This window comes from Eurosta solidaginis, chromosome 3, assembly GCF_040869045.1.
Source record: "Eurosta solidaginis isolate ZX-2024a chromosome 3, ASM4086904v1, whole genome shotgun sequence".
Taxonomy (NCBI): domain Eukaryota; kingdom Metazoa; phylum Arthropoda; class Insecta; order Diptera; family Tephritidae; genus Eurosta; species Eurosta solidaginis.
Window position 1 is genome coordinate 271,327,673 of NC_090321.1, and position 25,883 is coordinate 271,353,555.

The 25,883-nt window shown below is 35.6% G+C and overlaps 1 protein-coding gene and 1 long non-coding RNA gene across 13 annotated transcripts in view; one reads left to right on the plus strand and one right to left on the minus strand.

Annotated features, from left to right (window-relative positions):
* The window catches only part of ITP (ion transport peptide), a 248,134-nt gene that overhangs the window by 54,713 nt on the left and 167,538 nt on the right, over positions 1–25,883 (minus strand). The window lies entirely within an intron of this gene.
* LOC137245585 (uncharacterized) overlaps positions 1–25,883 on the plus strand; it is a 77,334-nt gene that overhangs the window by 23,711 nt on the left and 27,740 nt on the right. The window lies entirely within an intron of this gene.

The window sequence follows — 25,883 nt, forward strand, 5'->3', positions numbered from 1 at the left end:
AACGGTTTTATTGAAAACTATATTTACATGAAGTAATGATAATACTAAAAACTAGAAAATAATTAGGTAGGTTCTAGGTACTAGTCATCACACTCCTCATCAATCTGGGGCGTTGATAGACAATTAAATAAAAGCGTTGGGCGCGTGAAATTTCTAAAAATGTGAGACATAGCATAACCTGATTAAGGCTAAGTTGGTCTTACTTATGACTCTCAATAGAAATTTGACCCGTCCAACGGTTTTATTTAATTGTCTGATCAACGCCCTAGATTGATGAGGAGTGTGATGACTAGTACCTAGAACCTACCTAATTATTTTCCAGCTTTTAATATTATTATTGCTTCATGTAAGTATTGTTTTCAATAAAACCGTTTAATTTAAAATTTTTTTAAATTATTTTATATTCAAGTTTTTTAATTGTCTATTATTTCTCATTCTATTTAGTTCATTTAGTGACTCATTATTACAAGGACTCTTTCCTGACAATTTGTTACAATGTAAGTCTTCAATACATATACGCATGCTTGTCCCTCCTCGAACTACAAAATATTTTGATGCCACTTCTACCGGACTGTGTGTAAAATTTGTTCCAAATATGAGCCAAATCGGACATCATAGGCCGCTTTCTATTAATGTATGTACCAAATCGGACCAAATCGGACCACAAATATGATTTTTTGAATATCTCAATCCTTGCGCCACCTAGCGGCGATTTTTCATAGGTCTCTTTCTATTCTTGTATGTATTATGTGTTCCAAATATAAACCAAATCGGACCACAAATACGATTTTTTGCAATATTTCGATCCATGCGCCGCCTATCGGAGTTTTTATTTCTTATTATTGCATTGTCATCGGGTTCTGAAATATGTTCCAAGTTTCAAGCTTGTAGCTTATCGGGAAGTTACTTAAATTTCAATTACAAAATTCGTTCACAACGGCCGTGCAGCCGGCCTGTCAAGTCAAGCTAAATAAAACCGTTTAAAAAGGGGCGACTGCTTAACGAAGTCCTTCAAACCGATAACTCTAGCTTTTATTTTATGGAGTGGATACTTCTCTGGTATTGCCCAGCACATTAGAGCTTAGTAATAAATGAGGTCTTAAGAACTGTGTCTAACGATGGAACCAGATGGCCAGGGTATGCCAATGATGTTGTTATTGATGCACGAGGTAGATTCCAGGTTACAATTTGTGATGTCATAAGAAGAGCATGGTCTACCGGCTTGGGAGTGAATGTAAATATTTCAAAGAAGAAGAATCTTGGCTATAAGAAAAAAACTACGCGTTTATCTCTTCTAGCCCAACTGAAGTACTTGGGGTTTATTCCGACAACAATCACCTATGAAAGCAACATAAGTATAACCTGAGACTACTAAATCTAAGTAACGGGGATATATCGCCCAAACTTCTGAACATGTACACCATTATATATAATGAACGGCAGTGATTCCATCTATCGACAGCACTCACCGAGCATGGCCTAGAACCAAACTTGGCAGTTAGTCTCAAAAGGTAGGCCACAACAACACTATCCTTGCAGAGCAACAAATTCTTTTCTACTTTAGCCATTTCCACAATGCCGCAAATCTCTTAACGAGATCGCTGAGAAAACTTCCCTCAGTCTGGTATGTGTGCCTGGACACTCGGATATACCGGGCATTGAGATGGCTGACGAACTTGCAAGACGGATGTGCCCCGTTCCGCTTTCGTCGTCATGAAGGGGATCGCTACCTGTAAGCTTACTTTGAAAGGGATTTTCCTTTGTTAGATGGAACAATCTTAATTCCTGCTACCACACTAGGTTAGGTTAGGTTAAAGGGCGTGCGCGGGTATTACCCACACTTCCACTCGGAGACATTTTTGTCTATTGTGAGTGCCCTCAGTAAGTACAGGGTGGCGGCAAATTCGTTTAGCCCCATCGAAGAAGCGTGAGTCCAGAAATTTGAGCCTTCTTCTTTGACGCGCCGGGGATCGGCAGAGAAACTTGTAGATCGACTCCTTTTCCTCCTCATCCTGACAGCTTCTGCAGAGGAAGCTTGTTGGTATTCGCCACCGTCGGAGCATTGGTGCGATAGCACAATGACCTGTGATGACACCCGTAAGTACCCTCACCGCAGATTTGTTTAGTTTGAGAAGGAAGCTGGTGCCTTTCCTATCCAAACATGGCCATAAGGACCTTGAGACTTCGCAGTCAACCCTATTGTTCCATAGCAAGTCCGTTGCCCTGTTCTCATATTCGTCGATTCTCCCTAGGAGATAACTCAGCTCTCACTAAGCTCGTATAGCCTGAACGAGACACGAGACGCACCAGAAGTCTCCTTCTTCTTGGAAGGGGGGACCTACATATCTCTGGTGGTTGGACTTATAACCGACCACATAGCAATCGGGAGGCATGCACAACGGCTGGGTGAATGGTGCAGGTGCTGCAAAGACGTAGAGGAGATAGGAACAGTCAAGCATTTTCTGCGCGATTGTCCTGCGCTTTGCCACAATGGAAAGACATCTCTGGGATCTCCCTTCTCTGGTGATCTTTGTGATCTGGCTAAGTTGGAACCTAAGAAATTCTTGACCTTTGCTGAATCGACCTGTTGGTTTGAGTAGGGGAGAGATCCACGTGGTATCACAGTGGTAACTTTTTGGGCCTACATAAGAGCACTGGTGCTCGCACCGGTGGCCACTCTAACCTAGACAAATATATGTTAGAAAATAATATATGGATATGTATTTTACAAAGAAAATATTGCGCAGCAAATTATTCAAGTTAAAAGTTTTTTATGCACGCCATTTTCCCATAAAATAATGGACGAACGTATCACACAAAACAAATATATATCAAGTTCCAAAATACATCAAAAAATGCAGAATGTCTGAGTAGTTTTATGCATATAAGTCATAGAAAACGTGAGTAGTGTTTTAAATGTTTTTTTTTTGTTGTGTTTCTATTACTTACTTGTAGTTCATTAATTATGTTAATGACATTTATATATTTCACTTTTAAATTGTTGAAACACTAATTCATTGTGAATTCATACAAGTGATAAATCTTTCTATTCCTTCATTGCCATACCTACCTGTCAAATAATAGCTGACAGGGAGAATGGCTGCCGCGAATGGCCAGAGAATGGAAGAAAGGTTTGTTTTTTGCTCGCCGTTATTAAATTGAAGTGCCATGAATCACCCATTTCTATTTCAAATCAGCATTTCTTTTATTTACCTATAGAGAAAGCCAGACTACATATTGATTTTAAGTTCAAAACCTAGTTATTAGATAAATTATGAGCAGACAGTTAAGCAAATATTTTAAAATATTGTAACAAATTTAGAGAAATTCCGCTTATTTGAAACCTTCTGCTAACGTTCGAATCGCTAAACTGTTGAATAAATTACTCCAATATTTGGCATTGCAAACTGGTTTTTATTTATATTACTTTGGGAGTAGTTCTTCACAATTAAACTTCACAACCAATAGCGTGCTTAAATCAAAACTGATTCGGTATTACTCAGCTTGCGCTGCTTTTATACTATCGGTTTCCTCGTTAACCCATTTCTCCTAAAGTCTAGTAATTTCCCGAGCAGTTGTAGCTCATGCTTGGTTAATTACCAGCTATGTAAGTATTACATGTACATTTGTAGTTTATAATCATATGCGTGTGTATGTATGAGTAACTACTTCGGCTGATGACTACATCTGTGTGTGTGAGATAGCTCTTCGTCGCCTTCTACAAAAGTGTTGCTAGTTTTAATGTGTACACTGTACACGTACATAAGAGTGGCTAACTTGTTTTTTTTTTTTGTTTTTTTGATGATGGTTAGTTGCTGCTTCGCAGTCAATCGGATTGCAAAAAAATGTTTGAAGTTGGACCATGGACCGATTTTAGTGGATAAAGGATCGATCGTTTAAAAAAATAGAAAGCAATTATGGTTTGCGGAGTAGTGGGAGAAGAAACAAGAAAAGGAAGAGGGAAAGGGAAAAGGAAGGGGGAGAAAAGCATAGATGGAAAAACGGAGGAAGCCTGGAAAAAATCCAAAATTCAGACAAGACTACATCTAGCATTGACTGTTTCTGTGGAATGAGCCAGATTATTATTCAATACATGTAGCTCCAGTAAAATGGTTTATTAAGATGAAGAGGAATTTCGGAAAAACTCCCACATGATAAATTATGCGAAGGGATGCAGAGGTGCCTCATGGAGATTTGATTTTCCATACAAATCCCTTGGAGCATTTTCAACTTTTAATCCATAGTTCCCAAATCAATAGCTATACATATTGTTAGATATGTATATATTTGTATGGAAAATTTTACAGTTTATCTCTTTGGATGTCTTGAACAATATTTTTGCTACACCAAAATAAAACAAAATTTATATTTGACCCAACCTAATGTGACATGAATAGAACATATTTTTACTAGTAATTGTTCTGCTTTTTCTTATCGAGATTTCATAGTCAACAAATCAATTGTATATTGAAAAATTAATGCAAAAATCTCTGTGTCCATTGATCATATGTATTAATAAATTATTTATGTATGTACATTAGTCTGTTCCGAAAAAAAAAATCGTTGCCAAACTGAATACGTATACCACTCCACCGTTTTGAATGATAGCTCCTAAGCCACTACTCCACTACTATTCGTTATCTTTATTTCGCAACGGTACTGGGTCAAAATTCTTAATCTGTGAATTGATAAAGTGAAAAAAGTTTCCTGCACTTGAATAAATTTTTGTTTGAATTTTTTTCATCTTAACACTTCACAGAACGGAAGTTGCCCACCGGATTCGTTAAGTTAGAATGTTTCCTAGTAAACTAATATTTGTAAGTTTTCGAAATTTTTTGAATTGTATAACCAACTTTAATTGGTCTGACATGGCGTATGATGAACAATAAATTACTCTACACAAAAAAGTCCATTTGATCAAAATCGCTAAAAATAACCGGAAAACTTTCACTTCCTTCAATTTCTGACTGAGTCCCGGGTTCACGTCCCGCGCAAAGCAGCATCAAAATTTATACAGAAGTTTTTCAGTTAGAAAAAAGTTTTTCTAAGAAGAGCGACCTCCAAATACTCCGAGTGTATTTCTACCATGAAAATTTTCTCTGTGCAAATTCATCTGCCTAGCGGCTGCCGTTCGGAGGAGGCATAAAACATGTTATATGTAGGAAAAATTATAAAGGAACACGACGCAAACACGACGTTTTAAAGGCAGCTGGTTCTATGTACCGGAGCGACTGGGGATTTTTCCAAGGTCTGTTATTTGAGTGTAACCCCATTTAATTTGTTGCGTCCTTGGTCACACCTATTGGATGGGGCGAAACACTGCTACAACAACAACAACAACAACAACAAAAACAACAACAACAACAACAAAAACAAAAACAACAACAACAACAACGCAAATTGGAAAAGAAGCTCGGTCTTAATCTCTTCGGAGGAATATAGCGCCAAGTTTTATTTGCTATAAATAAGACACTTTTAAATTAATTTAAACTAAATGTGGTTTGTTTTTTCAATTAATATGCTCATATATACCAATATGTGAATTTATCCTTAATTTGTTTAGCTATTTAGTATTCAGAAATATAACAAATGGTTGTTAAAGAAACTAAGGTGCTAAAGTCTTTCCTCCACTTGGATTTTGCAGAGTCTAATGTGCCCACATACATAAGTACATAGCGACGCAAACATAAAAAGTGAAGAAAAAACTTAAAATCGGTAAGAAATATGAGAGGAAATTGTATGTATGTATATTTGTGTAGTTGAGTATTGATGTATAATATGGGACACAAAACAAGCCGCTCTGACAGTTATAAATTGCCATTAACCATTAAATTGCCAACTAATCAAAGCAATAAATTATATCCCTAACATTTATATGCATACATATTTATGTTCACACAAATACATATACAAAACTATGCGCCATTCGAATATTATTTGCAAACGACAATCAGATCAGGGCTACAGACACAACAGATGCAAAAGTAATTCGCAAATGGAGGCTTGGCATTTTGATTCACTTCAATTGCTCCACTTCAAATGTTTTATGTGCGTATGAGTGTATTTGTGTGAATACTTGAAACGCTGTGCCTACAAAATGTAGCCAATAAACCGATGTTGCGATAACATTTTTTATTTTTTTTCTAATATTCAGAATGTTTGCACACAGATTATATTAACTTTAGTAACATAACGGTTTGTTGTACAGGTACAAAGGAATCGAGATAGTAGAGACTTCCATATATCAAAATCATCAGTATCGAAAAAAATTTGATTTAGCCATGTCCGTCCGTCTGTCCGCCCGCTAACACGATAACTTGAGTAAATATTGAGATATCTTCACCAAATGTGGTACACGAGCTTATTGGTATTGAAAATGAGCGAAATCGGATGATAACCACGCCCACTTTTTATATATATAACATTTTGGAAAACACAAAAACCTGATTATTTAGTAAATAATACACCTAGAATATTGAAATTTGAAGTGTGGACTGATATTGATTTGAAAAAAAATTTTAAATGGGCGATGACTTGTGATAAAATCAATTTTACCATAATATTTGTGGTCATAAATCAAAAACCGTTAAACCTATCATAACAAAATTCAGCAGAGAGCTTGCCTTTCTTATAGAGAATGCTTCGAAGAAAAATTAATGAGTTCAGTTAAGGACCGCGCCCACTTTTATATAAAAGACTTTTAAAGGGTTCGTTGTTGTTGCGATTATGATTTGTTGGTATTATGAGGTGTATCCAATTTATATACATATCTAATCTTATATGTAAAAAAATGATTATATGTTAGTTTTATAGGCGTCCAAAGTTCTGAACTGTTTTTGCCGACAAGTGGTCATGAGCACTCTCTCACGTAATATGTGTGAGGCTCCGCGAGAAAAGGCCCCTAAATCGAATACTGTTGATTCTATACGGCACAATTACTTTCGAATTTGACTGCTCCTAACTCAAAAAGTTATAATGATATCGGTTTCTGATTTTTACCAATTTCGAGAATAAACTTTCATTTGTAATAGGTCGTTAAATAATTTGATTTTTTTTTCGAGTTAAACGTTAACATCCCTTTGCCATATTTATGATATTTGGGCACATGTACCCTTCAGTTAAGCTCTTTTTACATCTCAGCAATTATGTGAAGCTGCGACTCAATATTAGGTGTATATCATAAGAGTGGAATTGAGAGTGGGAGTAGGAGTGAGGGTGGAGGTAGGAGTGAGGGTGGAGGTAGGAGTGAGAGTGGCAGAGGTAGTATTGTAATGGAAGAAGTAGTGACATTGGCGCGACTGAAGAGGTCTTGATGAAATATGACACATTGTTAACAATTAACTAGCAACGAAAGATCTATGTAATAGCCATAACTTGTGAAAACGCGCAAACAGGGTCCTACGCCCCTGGAAGTTACTTTTAAATAATTTTATCATTATATCGTGTTACCTTGACCGAAGATATTAAGTATAACGGGCAGTACCACGAGAGATTGTTCAAGATTTTTTAAGGAACAGCTTGGGAGCTGAAACCTTTTCCAACGCGCTCCGTCCTCACTTCTTTAAACTACAATTTCTACACCAAAGTGAATTTCAATTAGTAGCTTTTCGTATGTAGCTCAGCTGTTTTGTGATCTTAAGAAATCAGTTGCGAGTGAGTAAGCAAAATCAATAAAATAAAAGATGCATGAATTAGTTCCAAGAAAAAAGAAGAACTGGCCCCTGCACTGTTATTAAATAAATATCGAAGATGTTATTAACAAATTTTGATATCTTGTTATTTTTACGGTAGGCGATTTTGTGTAACGAATTCACGATATCAAGCGCTGTTTAATCTGTCGGGTATTCATTGTTTTTCGCGAAGCGATCACAAAAGATCCCAATACATGAAGATCGTTGCGTTTGCTGCTGCGCTCAATATGATGAAAGGCAGTTGATAAAAGGACCACTACTATACACATACATCAATAAGCATGTAGCTAGATAATAATTCATAAAATTGACTGACGCCATAACAATAAAAATCTGATATGATCACGTCATACATATTTCTGAGATTTTTAGCATCCAGATATTTCCAGTTTTTTTGCTTCTTAAATTACTTTAAATGATGTTGAATGCCAAATGATGATGAGCTTTCAATCAAAATACCGCAAAATCAAAGAAGACTTTATACATACGCATACGCACACACGTGCAGAATATTGAATGGTGTATCAAAAAAAGTAAAAAAAAATTTATACATATCTATAGCATGCAACAAAAAGTCGACACTTTTCAATAAAGGGGTGCATAAGTTAATTTTGAATTAATTTGTGTAGTGTGAGGTTTAAACAAATGACATGCGAAGCTCTAAGATATTTGAGTCGGTTTTATGCACACCATATCCATTGAAAAATTAAGCTCTAAAAACACACCGATGCAGATCACAAGATCGAAATTTTCTAATTCGAATAGAGTGATTTAAACTTCATCATGAGCAAATCTATCATAACTCGTAACAATTGCCCATAAAATATAGATCCGTCTTTGCGATTTCAAGTTTTCAACCGTATGCAATATTTCATGCCAAAGAGCATATCCTCGAGACCCGTTAGTACAATATGACGTTTCCTATAATCCGATTTAAGACCCCAAGGTTAACTTTATATAGTTTTATAGTTTCCGAACTTTTCATCATCATTACTGTAAACTATTTACTGTTGTTCAAATATTGAGAAGATTTCGGAGATACGATATCTACAGGATTTCGGATATTCCATCCTTAAAATGACGATATTTTTAACCAAAAATTTTATGTAACCCGAACCGAACAGACAGGGATGTGTTGTGAGTGTATGCCACAAATGTAGGAATATACCTACAGGTAGAAATATGAGGCTACTATCCCATGGGAGGAAGTATGCGGACATAATAATAAGTCTTCCTCTTTTTGTTCACTCGGTGCAGTTGAAAGGTCATGACGCGGGAGTCCTCTAGACCGTAGCTCTTTCGGGATGGGGTGGGTTCTTGCTATCTCTCAACCGACATAACATAAACTTTAATTTTAGGACTCCTAAACTGAAACTAAAATCGGGAGTTTCACTCCTTAACTCCAAACTGGATAACTAAAACGTGATCGTGCAAAATAACAAACTAAATCCAAAATCGCATGTAGCTGTCGGTATGTCTATTAACTAGCAAAAGTATGGATTATATAAGACGAGTTTAAGTACTTTTTATCGCTAGCTTAGTTTCAATCAGCATGTTACTCAAAAGTACCAAAAACATTTTTCAAAACAAATTCGTTTTAATAAAAACAAAAATCTATGAGCCAAATTACCAATGCACTGAAGTGTAGTATGCTACATATGTAGTTAAAAAGAAAAAAATTTGCAAACTTATATAGTATATTTACACAATACACTAACAAAATACACCAATATGAATTGCTAAAAAAAAAAAAATTAAGGCGCGATAACCTCCGAAGAGATCTAAGGCCGAGCTTCTCTTCCAATTTGCGTCGTGCTCCTCTTGCTTTTCCCTACAAATTGGCCGGACGGGACCTGCATGTTTTATGTCGACTCCGAACGGCATCTGCAAGGCAGATGAGTTTTCACTGAGAGCTTTTCATGGCAGAAATACACCCGGATCGCTTGCCGAGGGGCGAACCCGCTTAGAAAAATTGTCTTCTAATTGAAAAATCTTATTTCTAAAATTTTGATGTTGCTTTGCCCGGGATGTGAACCCAGGGCATACGGTGTGGTAGGCGGAGCACGCTACCATCACACCACGGTGGCCGCCATGAATTGCTACGTCATTGCAAATACGCAACATCAAAAACCGTATTAGATATACGAGCCTGACCCGTGCGCATCTTGCGCAACCAATATAAAAGTATCTTATCAAATATCAACAGAAATCTTGCGCTGGCAACTAGCGTATAATAGCAACTGCCGTCAATCAATTAAAACTTACAGAGCGCTGCCATCTAGCGTACAATAGCAACTGCCGATAATGCAGCGCAAATATTCACAATAGTGCCATAATACAAATATATTTCTTTGTGTGCTCACAATCGTTTATTTTTAACAAATTATGTTAATAAAATATAGTTAAACAATAGAAATAAAAATAGATGGGAATGAAAAAGCGGATGAGCTAGCTAAAAAGGGCGCATCCCTTGAAGCTTGCTCCGTAGAGGTCCCAATTCGACTGGGCGAAATTAAGCGAAGGCGAGAGGTGCACATGATCGACCAAGCAGGAAAGGCGTGATTTCAAGCGCGGGGCTGTAAAGTGTCGAAGATTATGTGCAGGTCTTACAACCATAGACTAACAAAGTTGCTTCTATCATTAAAAAGAGAGGACTGTAGACTCATGACGGGTATTCTGACTGGACACTGCCTTCTGGCGTCACATGCCTTAAATTAGGCTTGGTCAGTGATAGCAGATGTAGGAAATGCTGGCTGGAGGAGGAAACGATCCAGCACGTTCTGTGCTCTTGCCCTGCGCTTGCCAGGCTAAGACTCCAGCTATTAGGATTGATACAGCTGTTAGATCTAGAAACAGCAAGTGGCTTAAATCCTAGGAAGCTTCTAGTATTTGCCCAGAGGACGGAGTTATTTTATAACATAGGTCCTGGTTTTTGATAGGTTTTTTCAGTTTGGTTGTTAAAACAAATTTCTGGTAACACTACGGACTTATTCAGTATATGTGAGGTCCTCATGGCCGGCCAGTTCAATCTAACCTAACCTAGCTAAACAAAAGCACTACGACCAAAATTGTCCAAAGCTCGCTAATAGCCCGAATCTCCATCTTTACAACCAAAACTGTATTTATAGATTTATATTCCAAACAAGAGCGAAAAAGGGACCCTTACGTAAAAACAGCAATTAGAAATAATATATACATATGATTCTTTCAACATAGAAAAGCAATTCATCAAACTAACAATACAAAACAGAATGTGCAAAGAAAAAATTGAAAATGAAAAAAGTTGTTCACGATCCGTAGCTTAGCTTTGCTCTCCAACGTTTCCCATATCAAATGCATAAATCTCTGAATTGCCTTAATGTAATCGTTATTGATATTAGAAAAAAGTTACAAAGTTTACAAACGGCGAATGTTAGTAGGACATGTTTCTGAATTTCAGTTCTACATCAGCTAGCTCCTCGGGAGCTGAGTATTGAACTCGAAGTCTCCAACATTCATACTTTATACTAGTGTAAAGGCAGAAGCCTTTATCCACTCACATGCCGGAGCTTTGTAATTTTTCTCTTACACCAATAACAAAAACAATTGTATAAAGCACTATGAGCTTGTCTCGCTAATTAATACAGATTGTAATATTTTTCGTTTTACCAATATTTTATATGTATTTCCTTCTAAGCGTTTCGGTGCCATTATGCAACATCTTTCTTCAGGGATTCCAATATATTAACTAAACCATAGCCGTGTTTTTTTACACACGTATACGTTTACGCTTAAACTTTATATGGACTGCTAAGCATCAAACTTTAAATACACCTCTGAAATTGCTGCGCATAAAATTTGTCCTACTAAATTTCAATACGCATTATACTCAGATGTATCTTAATTATGTTTCTATGTTTCACCTCAACACTAATTCTCTGTTTCACCTTTAAAAATGGTGTGTATCCTCAATTCATCACAACTGATTCAGCTATATGTTATACACAGACATACAACAGAGGTTTGTGTCTCCGCTTTTCGGTACACTCTGTGCTGTAGTTGTTTAACCAATACCGCTAGATCATCTAAGCGAGGATAAGCGTTTCTTTTTTACGCGCAAACGTAAACGTATATACGCGTGTAAAAAAACACGGCTAATGTATAGTTACATATTTTTCGTTGTATTAGCAGCTTTAAATTTTTTTTTTTTTTTTTAAATTTTTTTTCTTTTGTCTGCATATTTTGTAAAGTTGTTTTTTGAATTCTAAGAGAAAGTGTCTGACCTATAAAGTTGCTAAAGCTAATAATATCTGATGATATCATTCATGATTTTCAAAAAATTCAGTGAAATATCCTTAATATGATTAAAGCAAAATATGTACCAAAAATATACAATAAAATCAATCATCAAATTCCCCAATCAATAAATTGGTGAACTTGTCATCATCATTTTTAAATATTCTAACGAAATTGTCTCATCTTTTAATTATTAAATGGCCTGAAAAGTTCGTTCCAAGAAATCTCAAATGCTTCTAGATGTGTATTTTTTTAATTGTTTTCGACTATGAAATGAATGAACAATAGAACCCTGAGCACAATCAAAGTCAAACTTAACTGACAATTTAAATAAAAATTGATTTGGGACAAATTTTTTAAGTGTGTGCGTTTTATTTTTAGCACATTAAAGGCGCACAAAAAAATCCTACAGCATTTCCACAAGCATTTAAAGCTTTATTCGTTTCGGGACACAATAAGCATAAGTATGTAGAACATAGTAGATACAAATTTCAGATTTGAGTGGTTGCTGCCTAGGAATTCTCAAATTATTTGTGAACACACAACGGCTGGCAGCGATGCGGCATCAAATTGCGGTGTTCTTGTGCTACACTAGTACCACTCATTCATATATGAAAAATATCATTGAGTATAACAATCCTACGTCAACGAACTTGAATAAAAAACAGCATTTATACAGTGATGTGGAAAATAATTGTACTTTTGCTCTTGTTGAATATTGTAACGAATTTACTTGCAAATCTTCTTATTTGCAATCTTCTGCTAACGTTCGTATCGCTAAATTGTTGAATAAATAACTCCAATATTGAATAATGGAAAAATGGACTTTATTAGAGTACTTCACAATAACACTTATACTTTGCAACGAATAGCTTGCTTAATAACCAAACTGATTGATAGCTCAAATGAAACTGACTTTCAAAATAATACTGCTGGCTCCTTAGAGAGCGTCTTAATCGAAAATGCTTGATAGCTTAAATCAAACTGAATTCCAGCGCCTCTACATTTGTTGCCTTTTATACTCTCTGATTTCAACGTTCGCATCTTCTAGGCGCTTCCAGAATCTACTAGTCCATCAGCTCTCAAACTTCTCAGCTGTAACTACAATTGCACGATTTATAGCTTCTCTCATTGCATACTCTCAGGAGTATCTCAGATATATGCATGTGTTTGTGCATTGATTCTCCGCTGCTCGTATACGTACATGGTACATATGTGTAGACGCAATTATTGTTTCGTTTATGTAGATACATAATGATTGATCTATGGATGTGAATTCACGTCACTGCTTAGCATCGGCTTAGAGATGGCAGCACTCCTTAGTTTTGCTAATATTCGTAGCAATATCATATTACATCTCAATATTTCAAATTTGAAGAAGTATAATGGTTAGTGATACGAAGGTTTTTGAGCCGTGTCATCGATGTTGACGGTGCTATGCCGCAACAAGCACCATTAAGGTACAAGCCCGACCATCTCTGAAACGATCCAATATTTTCACATTGAACCTCTTAGGTCATAATTATTATTAGTTGGTACCTTGTATATCTGAAGAGTTTAAAACCAAGCATTTGATCCAATAAACGGATGTGGTAGTTACTTACCTCTCAAATTGGTGGAACCTGCAGAATTGGGATGCATTCGGCCATGATAAATGCACGCAAGGGGCTTGCAGACAGCTACTCGGTTTTTTTCTGACGTATTGCCGGGGTTTGAAACTGCGACCTTATAAGGCAAGTTATTAAGACCTCCAAAATTAGCAGGGAAAGGACTATCAACATCTATAACTTACTCCCTTAATTAGCGCTTAGCCGTTTTGAAGGGCTTCCTGAAGTTACAACAGAGGTGGACGCGAGAGAAAGCTATGTTAGATGCGTTGGTTACGTATTGCGATTGCATATATGGTTGGTGTTATGAGGGGACACGTTACGAGCAGGACATACATAATGTGTATGTCCGGTTTGATTCTGGATAGGTAAGAGTTTAACCTGTTGCAGTATACAGCCCGAAATTGAGCTAGAGTGACGCGCCTCTCCCTGTGTAGTTTCCTTTGCTCCACTTCGAGTTTGGGGTATTTGACTTTAAGAATGTGGTTCGTCGGGCAATTCCCGGCATAAAGGTCCGATGCGTTTTCGTGGATATCTCTGACGAACTGTTTGTGATTTTTTTCTTCGTACGGCTGAGCTCTCAGATGCCGTATTTCCTCATAATGTCTGCGGAGGTGACTTCCTAAGTCCCTGAGAGGCAGTGCCTCTTCAATCAGATAGCTGTTGGGGTACCCAGATTTCTGGGTACTCAGCAGAACTTATTTGTTCAGAATTTCATTTCTCTCCCTTATGGGGAGTACTCTCGCCTCACTGTGTAAACGGTGTTCTGGAGACATAAGCAGACAGCCAATAGCAGTACTAAGAGCTTGATAGGCTTGTAGTTTCTTCCAGTAAGTAACCCGTAGCGTCGACGACCATATCGGAGGTGGGTGGCATGCACGCGACCTGCTAATTGCTTTGTAAGTGGTAATGAGCGTCTCTTTATCTTTACTCCAATTCTTGCCGGCAAGAGATTTGTGGAACTATTACGGATCTGGATTTAAGGTATAATTGCGGATGCATGCAATTTAGATTCTGATCGAACGTCACACCTATTTTGTTGGATGTAAGACAGTCGGTAGCGTAATGCCATCGATGTCGATGTCCGCGTGCCAGGCGTTTCTTCCCTCTACTTACTGGCGCCAATTGCTAACACCAATGGGAACTTAAATCACTTTCCACCTGGTCTTTTCAGCGTAGTGGGCGCCACTATCTTCCCATGCTTCCGTAGGAGGGTTACGATAAGAATAACTTTTTGGTCGGAACATCGCATTTCATTCGCATATAATGGCTTAGACAGTGTAGCCGCTGTGTTTTAGTTAGCTGAACTAAATACATATATTAATGTCTGCGTTCAGCTAGTAAACCTCTACAACACTCCTCTCATAAATGCATTGTTAATGAGAAAAGATTCGCCCACGTATATAGTATTAAGTATAAAGCTGAATTACTCATTTTATTCCTTTATTTTTAGTAGCACTGTTGAATTGCACAGTCCTGACGGTATTTTATGCTTTTTTACTGTCATACGAATGTCGTAATTCGCCAAATGCCTAATTGGCATCCGATTGCAAAATTGATGGCAGTTTTATTTTTAAATATTCTGTTTAAAATAATTCCTGATTACATGTATATAGTCTTCAAGTTGCATTCCACAGACATAAATGTTGCACTAAGTACATACATATTTATGTACCTAAATTTATTAGAACTTTAAATGCGATTGCCGGCCGGCAACAATCAACGCATCGCATGAAAAATTTCGACAATTTTTAGCTTCTTAATTTTAACAAGTCATTGTTTACAATTCTCATTATTTAGTATCAGCGCATTAATGAAGTGTAGATAAGTTGAAAAAAAAAAAAAAAATAGCAAACATTTTCTAAGTATTTTTAGTACAGTCAAGAATTTACGGAACTTCGATGTAGATATTTTGGATTTATTACCTTAAAAAGAAAAGTAAACAAATAAAATTTTTGCGATAAACAAATTCGAACAATAGCGTGGAATTTCAGAGGTAAAATAGAAAATATAAACAAATTCCAATGTTACTAATAAATATGTAGGCAAATAATTTATTTGCAAATCGATCAATTTAGTAACCCAATTAGACGGTACTTAAATAAGTTCGAAAAAGGCACGTGGAGCTGTGATGGGTGTTCATGCATATTAGAACACCCACGGAATGTATGGCATTTGCAAAAGTATCAAATTATTTGGCTCCCCACGCATTTTCTGAAAGAATGGGGATAAAAAATAAGATCTGTAAAAAAATCTGGCCATCATCTGTAGTGAAAAAATTCCATGGAAATTTGACCTGAAGGCCAAAAATGCACTAAAAATTGTACATATATGTCTTTATTTGGTAACAACTCGTAAACAAGTATTTTATGGAGAAATAACGTAAAGACATTTATTTAGAATGGTATCAGGAGTAAATTGCCCATGTAAATTTTTTACCAGCGAGTGTTATTTTAAGGACTTTTCATGAATCAAAGATTTTTTTACGAATTCTTAAAAAATAATTTATTAAATAAGTTGTTTTTGCCAGTAAACCGGCACTAAATTGTCACAAAGGGCTTAGAAATATATTTATAATAAACGTGCATTGTAATTGTGAGTTCTAGGAAAAAAAATCAAAAAAAAAAAAAATTTATAAATTATTTAAACAAAAAATATCCCAAACAAAATGTTTAATATTGTTTTATAGACTTCAAAACGTTTTATATTATTATTTAATTTGATTCTTTACTTAATATTTACCATTTTACTTTAACATAGCGTATAAAATTAGAATTGTGCCCCTGAATTATCTCATTCTGTTTGTTTTTAGAAATTTAAAAACCATTTTTACTTAGTTTTACGCCATCCTACCTTTGCAAAAATGTTAATAAATTTAAAATGCAATGTTAAAATGAAACTGTGGTTAATATCCTACCAAACGGTGTATAGCTTATCTAATCCATTATTTTGCATGTAGTTTATTTGACCATTACAAAAAAAATAGAAAATAAAAAATTAATTTCGACTTATTAAAAGTCCTTGAAAGGACACTCGCAGGTACAACATTTATATGGGCAATTTACTCCTGACTCCAATCTAAATAAAAGTCTTTATGTCATTAGTTCCCCTAAAATTACTGGTTTGCGAGATATTAGCCAATAAAAACATATACAATTTTTTAGTGCATTTTTAGCCTTTAGGTCAAATTTCCATGGAATGTTTTCACTACAGATGGCCAGATTTTTATACAGATCTTATTTTGTATCCCCATTCTTTCAGAAAATGCGTGGGGAGCGAAGAAATGTAGCACTTTATTTCTGTGGGTGTTCTAATGCATATTAGGGCGTATCAAAAAAAAAAAAAAAAAAAAATAAAAACTTTATTCTTAGCCTTATAAGAAATATTTCTGAATGAAAGTAACTGTGTCTTCTCAGTCGTAGTCATTTTAAATTATGGCTGTAACTGAATAATTATAGAACAGTGATCGTCAACCCATAAGCGCTTTCACGCAATTGTTTTTGTAAAACGCTGAGACAAGCGCACCGCATCTATGCCTATAGGCAAACGCACCACACATCCCCCCGCGTATGCATTCTATCCTCCCGCCTACAACCGAATGTACTCTGCTGTGCCCATTAGGAACTAAACTGCTACCATTTCGTGTAACATGACTTTTGAAGTAATATTTTTGTGTATATTTTTTTGGTTTAACTATACGAAAACAATGAAGCTTTGTTTGATTTATTTAATAATTAAATTTTAAATTAAATTAAATTTTAATAGAACGCATGTAGAAGTATTTTTAAATGCATTCAAGAAAACAATGCGATACTTTAATTTTGAAAGCTACCAAGTCCGACTGGGTTTGTGTACGTGCCAGCGCCATTTCTGCTCGCTGATTGGTTGTCGCTATTGTTTTTAGAAAACACAATGAAGAATAGGACATGCAGTGACAAAAATTTATTTCGTCTCACTTGAACTTAAAAATTGAATATGGAATATACATATTAGTGAAAAGTTTGAAGTAAGAAGATAATTTAAGATTATCACTCATTTATCTAATAGAATATAATAAATAATAGCCATGTTGTTTTAAACGGTTTTATTTAGCTTGACTCTGTGTAGCGAACAGAATTTTGTAATCGAAATTTAACTAACTTCCCGATAAGATATAAGCTTGAAACTTAGAACATAGTTCAGAAGCCGATGAAAATGCAATAATAAGAAAATGGAATAATAAGAAAAAAACTCCGACAGGTGGCGCATGGATCGAAATATTTCAAAAAATCGTACTTGTGGTACGATTTGGTTCATATTTGGAACACATAATACATACATGAATAGAAAGCGACCTATGAAAAAAATCGCCGTTCGGTGGCGCAAGGATCGAAATATTCAAAAAAATCGCAAATGTAGTCCGATTTCACTCATATTTGGAACACATATTTGGAATACATATTACATACATGAATAGAAAGAACATATGAAAAAAATCGCCGCCAGGTGGCGCAAGGATCGAGATATTAAAAAAATCGTATTTTATGAACTTTCGAAGTTTTTACAGTGTACCTTTTACTAACTCCGTCGCCATTTTTTTATTTTTGTATTTCAAAATAGGTGTGGTCACGCTTCCATAAGAAGTTTTGGCGATCCCTGTTATAGAAGAACTATAGCACTGTTCACAATCACACTTACCAATAATCGCAATCACAGCAAAAACAGCTCTTCTAACAGAAAAGCACATAGTTGCGACAAATAAACCAAGCATTTTCAGACGGATGGTTTTAGCTAGAGTTGGAAAATATTAATGTACTTGTAATTTTGCCGCAGCGACTAACATGACCTAGCCAGCGAAGCTTTCGGGTTTTTATTCGTTGCGCTATCGTCATAACAGCGTAAAGGTCATGCAGCTCATCATTATACCCTCTTCGATACTCGCCATTGGCATTAGGACCTTAAATCTTCCGGAGAACTTTTCTCTCAAGCACTCCAAGAGCCATCTCATCTTCTCTCGACACCGTCCATGATTGTGACACATGCATCAGGACAGATCATCATATCTGACCTGTAGAGCGTGATTTTGTTCGCCGAGAGCGGACTTTACCTTTCAATTGCATACTCAGTCCAAAGTAGCACTTGTTCTCAATATAAACTTTTCCGTTTGATATCTAAGCGGACATTGTTTTTGCTGTTAATGCTGGTTCCCAAATAGACGAAATCCTCCACAGTCTCGAGTTCGTATCCGTCAACAGTGACGTGGCTGCCAAGGCGCGATTGCATCGATTCTTCGTCTTGTCCTCATTTACCGCAACACCCACTTTGTTGCTTCTTTATCTGATCCAGAGAAGGCAAAACTGCTGAGCCGGAGTTTTTTTTCGCTACATGCACTAAAAGGAAGTACGGCGCTTCGATGCCATGCGATAGATCAGAAAACTTTCTGATGAAGATATATGAAAAGCATCTAAGACCGTCGACCGAAAAGTTCCTTAAAGGAAAATCACCAAATAATACCAGTTGGAAAATTGTAAGCAATTGATTGCAGTTTGAATTTTTTTGGATTGAAATATCAGCAACTAATTTTGATTGCAATCAAATAACTGCTCAATTATTAACTGCTAAAAATAATGATTATATTGTTTTTTAAGAAATATTGTTGTGTAAGTTTTTATATAAGAGCTGTGACTTGATTTGCTTAATAGAGTAAATTATATATTCAATTGTTCGGTTATTCGGTTATTCGATTACTTGATTAATCAAAATTTGAATTAAAGATAACTGAATATTATTTGATTAATTTTGGAATTTTAAATTGTTTATTATGCTGAGATACTCGTATGCAAGGTGGGATGTGAGTAATAAATGAAAAAAAAAAACAAAGCAAGCATTTAAATACCTCAAAATTACAAAATTGAAATGAAAATACTCAAAAAAAAAACTGTGCTTAATCAAAAGGCGATTAAAATAATTGATAACTCTAATAAACCCCCTTTTTGATTAATCGGAAATTAGAACTAATCGATTATTTGAGCAATATAAGTTGTCACTAATAAAAATTATTAAGGAAAAGGTTACACACACATCAAATATAAAACAACAAATATGCTCAGCGCTAGATTACATTATTTTCTTTAAGAGATGCCAAGATTTAGTTTCTTAATTGCCTCTAATAAAGAAAATTTATATTTGCTTTTGAATTGAGTGCAGCTTCCGACAATTTCCTTATGTGTACAGTTGACTTTGAAAAAGGCTAGCAAACAGAGACCTAAGTATGGACACACATACATACATACGTGTGTCAACCACACAAAACATACATCTATACATCGTTAACATACCCTGCAAAATATGCGATGACTATAGACAGTTCTGATCTCTATATATGGGTTGGAGTAATCACTTTTGTTTGACCATGTCCCTATGGAGAGACCAATTGTACCTGTTTATACCTGAAGTGGTAGTGTCGGATTGGTCCTCTTTATACCCCTACGGACAGATCCTTTTTGTAGTAATGCTCGACACTACCTCTTTGTATTCCTTTGGGTACTGTTCGAAACGCCCTCTTTTTACCCCTACGGTTACTGTCGGACAGATCCTTTTTGTAGTAATGTTCGACACTACCTCTTTGTACTCCTTTCTGTACTGTTCGAAACTTCCTCTTTGTATCCCTTTGGGAAGTGTCCGGCAGGCCGTATTTCTATCCATACGGGTAGTTTCGGAAATATTCTCTTGGTACCTCTACAGCCAGAGTCACATAAGTATCTTTCGTTCGTCTATGGGTACTGTCGGACATGTCCCCTTTCTATCCGCGCGGAATTTCTTACGGATTTTATAATTTTTCAAACTCCGTTACAATTTTCTTAATTTTTTTCTTCGTATTGGTGTAGTAGAACAGTAAAAACGAAACAAATATTATGATAATGGATCATATTGTAACGAATTTAGGGAAATTCCGCAATATGAAACTTTCTACTAACGTTTGAATCCCTTAACTATCGAATAAATAACTCCAATATTCCGTATTGCAAACTGGTCTTTATTTAGACTAACTTGAGAGTAGTATTTCATAATTGTACTTCAAAACTAATAGCGTGTTTAAATCAAACTGAATCATTATTACTCAGCTTGCGCTGCTTTTATACTCTCTGTTGCCTCCCCACATATTTCTCCAAAGGTCTAGACGATTCACCTTCTAGAACTCTTGTATCACCTGCTTGGTAATTAGTTATATGCGTGTGTATGCGTGAGTAAGAACTTCGACTGATAATTACATGTGTTTGTGAGTATCTCTTCGTTGCCTTGTATGTATGCGTGTACATGATGATTGACTTGTTCATGTACACAGGAGTGGCAGCTTGCTTTATTGTTGTTGTGCTTTTATTTACTAACAACATACGAGTAATGATGCTAATATTCGTCACAATATATTCCTAGTATTTTAGGATCAGTATAGAGCTCCGAATTTTTCTTAAATAATACTATTCAATCACATTAAATATTTTTATTTTATTCATTTCGTTATTGTTTGTTTTTTTTTTTAGTGTTTTTTCAGTTGGCTACGTAAATTTCAAACTGACTGATGCCAAATACACCCAAAAGGGACTATAGGGGATAAATTATATCCCAATGAGGACAAAAGAGATCAATCGCAGACCGTTCTCTTTAGGGATATATCGCACGAATTTTGCAGGGTACTTACAAAACGTGATACATTTAGAGAAAAAAGATATATTTTTTAATGCGGCACTTTTCAGTTTCATTAAATTTCTCTGGCTTTTACAAGCTTACCTCAAAAAGAGGCAGCTTGCAAAAAAAAAAAAAACTACCTCTCCATATATTCGTCTATCTATAGTACTTAAGAGTGTTTTCTCATATGAACTTTAAAGTTTATATGCCCTATAAACACAAATTTTGTTAAAAAAAAATGTTTTTATTGAACAGATAAACCTTAAAGTTTACTTGGAAAACAGCCCTTAGAGTTTATATATTGTGACGAATATTAGTGACACTAAGTGATTCTCACATCCCTAGTCTGATGCCAAGTAAATGAAGTCACAACAACAATAAAGCAGACAGTCGCTTGTATCTATATAAACGAATCAATCATTATGTCTACACATATGTACGTACACGCAGCGGAGAAGCAACGCACAATCACATGCATATATCTGAGATACTCCCGAAAGTATGCAATGAGAGAAGCTATAAAATCGTGCATCTGTAGTTACAGCTGAGAAATTTGATAGCTGATGGCCAACTAGTAGATTCTGGAAATGGAAGCGCCTAGAAGATGCGAACGAGGAAATCAGAGAGTAGAAAAGGCAGCAACAGTAGAGGCGCGATAATCAGTTGGATTTAAGACGGTATCTAGCGAGCAAAAGCAGTATTATTTTGAAAATCAGTTTGGTTTAAGCAAGCTATCAGTTGCGAATTATAAGTGTTATTTTCAAGTAGTCTAATAAATACCATTATTGCATTATTCAATATTGGAGTTATTTATTCAACAGCTCAGTGATTCGAACTTAGCAGAAGGTTGCAAATAAGAGGATTTGCAGTAAATTCGTTACAATATGTAATTATTTAAGTATGTATGCATGTGATTTTTTATTTACACGAAAGCAACAAAATTCAGTCCATTAATCGGTGAACGTGCTATAAGCGGTGCTTTCTGGATACAGCCAAATTTTGCAGATTATAAGATATGGTGGAATATGCGACTAAGATTTTAGTTTGAGCGAGTGGGCATAATTTCGTGCCGATGCGAGTGTATTTTAGCCTTTTTTTCAATAAATGTTGCTTGTCTATTGTTAATGAATCAAATTCACATGTTAATACATATGTTGTTTATATTTAGTCACATACTCACATATGGAATAATTTGTTTATCTTTATTCATTTATAAGAAGCAAAAATACTTTGCAGTGATACGCTTTATTTTGTTTCTACAATGCCAAATAAAAATATGTTAAAATTAAATTAAGCAAAATCACTTGGACTTTTAAACTGTAAATTAGCGATCGACAAATATTCATGTACCCGATATTTTGTCACAGCGACTAAAATATCACGCTCACCAATAACTGAAATCACTGGCACAGTTATGGCTCCCGTCACAGCAGCAGTTAGCTGTGCTAAAATGAGCCAATGAGATTCATATTGTCGCAGCTCATTGTTCTGCTGTGAAGAAAGCTGTGATTTTGGATGTGATTGTGATTATTGACAAGCGCAATCTTAAAATGTGATTAAAATCGTTTAACTCGTCTGTCAAAGGCACGTTAAATTCACGAATAAAAATAGTTGAGGCTAAGAAGTCGCTGTCGCGAATCACGTTGTTCTTAAGAAATCGCGGGATCCACGAAATCTATTATAAGACAAATCTTTAATTACTTCTATCATTAAAATTGTGTGTATCTGCTTAGACTAATCCATGTTAGAAAAAAAATAAACTGTATTTGATGTTCAGAGAGAGAGACAAATATGACTGATGAGCTATTTTACATATTTCAGTCCTATTTTATAGTGCATTGAAGCTGTAAAGCCAAAGAGGATAAATATAATAAGAGACGTAACTCGTTACTTTGCGTAATGTTATTCGTTAAGGTACTCCCAGGTTTTTTTTTGGGCGAGATGTGCAAAAATGTCTTCTATACATTTCGTGGGGTATTTGTGTTTATTTTTCCAACTTTATTTAATTAATTAATTAATTCTCTTTCCAAAAATAACATTTGCATAAGGTGCCTACACGGCATGGACAAATGCGAGACAATTAAAAATGCCCCTCACAGAAAACATTAGACGTCCTTTTTTTTTGTTTTCCAGCGAGTTACTTGCCACTCGTAGCAGACTGGTGGCTCTTTTATTTATCCTCTTTGGTAGAGCTTTGCGAGCTATGGGCGGTGTTTGAAAAATTCTAAACGCAAAACCGGTAGAGTTCGGAGAAATGTGTCATAACTAATTGTGTCATCCACCGCGCATTTATAGTTCGAGGGGACTGAAATATAATCAGCCCAATTCTAAGCAAAAATTCCGTGCGAGTTTTTTCCTTCTCCCATTCTTGGAATTCTAAATAAAAATTCCTTGTGAGGTTTTTCACTTCTCCCTTTCCTCCTATTCTGAACAATGTTCGAAAAAGCGGAAACCGGTTATGGGAGAAAAGTATTATGAATGTGAGGGAGAGGGCGATTTCTGTGCCATTTCATAGTTCAAGGAAATTGGTTCTTTAAAGAAAGAACACTTATTTGTACAAATTTGTGCTAAAATATGTATGGACATTCTACCACAATATTCTCACTGTTAATACAACAACAACAACATCTACAATATTATTTATTTTAATTCGAAAAGTACATATATCATAAGCAACAGAAGAGCTCTTGGTATATTTAATGCAGCCATCCAGAAATTGCGCAAGGATTTTTTAAGAAGGCTTAAAGAGATTTTGGCATATGGCGAAAGGCGAACTCAACTCGACTTGGCCGCCAGAAAATTGCTTTGCTGAATGGAAGCAGGCAACTCCGGCTGATTTGTGTTATCCCGCTGTCTTCTTCTTCTTATGTTGATGTTGCTGTGGCACCAATTCATTACTAATTTCAGTGAATACCACATGAAATGCAATACTATGCATTGTTTATATGAGCCGTTTATTTTGAAAGTGGCATAAGTCATTTCATGTCGTTTAGGTTCAGTGATAATTTGTTTGTATCTCTCCTCGCCTCCAGTTTGTTAGAGTCCAATATCCAAAAGATGCAATTCTTATTATTATTTTATAATTGTAGAACCATCTATATATGCATTCGTTCAAAAATAACAATGCATTTAAGACCATGAGTTGGAAATGACTTTTGCCACTTTCAAAATAAACGGCTCATATTTTATTTCTTAATTTCAAACAAAATCGCAACAATAATTCAAGTTTTAAATTTTTTAATAAAATAAGAAATGCGCAACGAAATTTCAATTGACAAAACAGCTGACTTCGAAAATTCGAAATTCCTATTCCACAATTATTGTTCTCCCTAGGAGAATAGAATTGGAAAAATTTTTCGCGGGAATAAAAAAATCCGCGAGAACAAAATTCCGAGGGAATATTTAGAATTGGGCTGAATAGCTCATATCGCAGTGACAACCAGGTATGTAAGAAGGAGCACCCACTGTGCAGTTTATCAGCACACTTCGTAAGAGTACAAAATTTCGCAGAGAGCTTCGCAGAACTCATGGATATCTAGATGTTAATAGTGTCAAGCATGAATTGACCAAATGTGCGATTAATCGAAAAAAGGTACAACCTTAAAATATATATCGTTGGTTGAGTGCAATATCGCTGAGTCTCTGCAACCTTGTTCTGCCTAAAATTTTGTTTTTTGAAGAATTCCACATTATTGAAATGATTGAAGAGCGCCGTATATCAGAATTTATTTCACAAATCGGCCCGATCTCATGGTTCGGGTTTTTCTCATGGACGCTTTATCTCAGCTAGAAATCTATTTGTTTTATAGAAAGTTGGAGATAGGGCGTGCTGCCAAAAGAGATAAGCATTTTCGAACCAGAAGCTACTCAGCTGTCGACAAATAGGTACTGGTATATAAGTATGCATGCACATCAGTGACGCACTCGAGAGCTTCGTAGATCTTCAGATAAATTTTCGGCGTTTACCTTTATGTCGTGTCAGCTCAGCGACAGATTCAGTAAAGCAAGCAGTCACAGGACAACCTAATAAAAACGTACGTAATCTGTAAAAAATCTTTCATGCGCATACAACTTATATGAGAGCAAGCGGAATTGAATTTACTGCGTAAAAAGCATTTTTTGTTCTGCATGACATTTCTGTTTGACGTTTGGCAACATCGTTTGCACACATGTTTTACATTGTAGCAACCAGTGTTGCCAGAACTTTTTGAAGAAAAAGGGCTAAATTGTGAAAAATAAGAAGCTAAAAAAGGCTAAACAAACATTTTTAAGGCTAAGAAAGAAAGTTAAAAGTTTAAAGCTACTTTCTATGCGTTTTATTAATTCTTTCATAAAAGACATAAAAAAATAAAAAAAAAAGTTAACAAATGCTATCTGTGTTTTAATTTAAAAGAAATACGTGATAAATAAAACTCCACTACCTTCTATAAGTTTAATACGTTTAGGAAAATGGTTTTTTATCTGCAAAATAAGAACGCCGATAAAACTATTTTCAGTAGGAAATATATTATATATATATTTTTGTCCATTTAAAAAACCCACGAAAGATGTAAACTTTACATTCCACACTGCCTGAGAACCTTTTTCTCAAGTTTGGTATGTGTTTTACACCGACTCCAAACGATGCCAGATGCAAATACATTTT